The sequence below is a fragment of the Macrobrachium nipponense genome, chromosome 15, assembly GCF_015104395.2.
Source record: "Macrobrachium nipponense isolate FS-2020 chromosome 15, ASM1510439v2, whole genome shotgun sequence".
In the NCBI taxonomy this organism is placed as follows: domain Eukaryota; kingdom Metazoa; phylum Arthropoda; class Malacostraca; order Decapoda; family Palaemonidae; genus Macrobrachium; species Macrobrachium nipponense.
In genome coordinates this window covers 17,070,019-17,070,979 of record NC_087208.1, presented here as the reverse complement: position 1 = coordinate 17,070,979, position 961 = coordinate 17,070,019, and positions in this window count along the sequence as shown.

Below are 961 nucleotides of genomic sequence, written 5' to 3'. Positions count from 1 at the left end.
CCTATTGTTGACAGATTTCAGCCGTATTCCTTAGTGATCGATTCTCCAACCATATGCGCAGCCTCATACTTCTTAATTATCTCCATCTTCGTCTCCATAGAAAGCATCCTTTTCTTCGTCTCCATAGAAAGCATCCTTTTTTTTTCCATGAATTTCAGCAACATTCTTGGGGACCCATGGCTAATAACATAAGTAATTAAGTTCACACACAACATGATAAAGTAACTTACAATGTACAAAGAAAGCAAAATCACTAATTTACGTTAATAAACAAAATCTATGTGAACGAACGAATTCCAGGTTTGTACGATAACGCTGCTGTGATGAAATGGTCGAGGGACGTCTTTACGTATCTGCATGATGGGACAAATGGTGACCAATAGGGAGCAGGATCTTATGGCAGTGATTAGCATCAGGAACCAATGGGAGAGTGGGAGGATGGTGGCGAGTCTACTGAGTCTGAGTTGGCGGCACACAAGTTTTAAAATTGTTCTCGGCGGCCCGGGCGAATTTCGGTTTACAGTACATAAAGTGGTCCCCCTGTATTCGCGGCGGATGCTTTACCAGACACCCCCGTGAATACAGTGGTTCCCCCGTATTCGCGGGGGATGCGTACCAGACCCCCCCGCGAATAGTTAGCAAATCCGCGAATGTTTGTAACCCCTATAAAAACGGTAAAAACAGCCTATTTTGTTAGTTAAAACTTAAGAAAAGCCACTAAAAATTTTCATACTTGGTTCTTATAATAGTTTTTATCACAAAAAGTGCATTTTATGATGAAATTGATAAAAAAAAACAGGAATTTGTGGATATTTCTCATAGAAAAATACCGCGAATGCGCAAATTTTCCGCGAATAATGCAGGGAAAGGTTCCCGAGAGAAATCCGCGAATCTGGAGAACGCGAATACGGGGGGTCCACTGTAGTTAGAACCCGCGAATAGTTGGAACCCCTATAAAAAT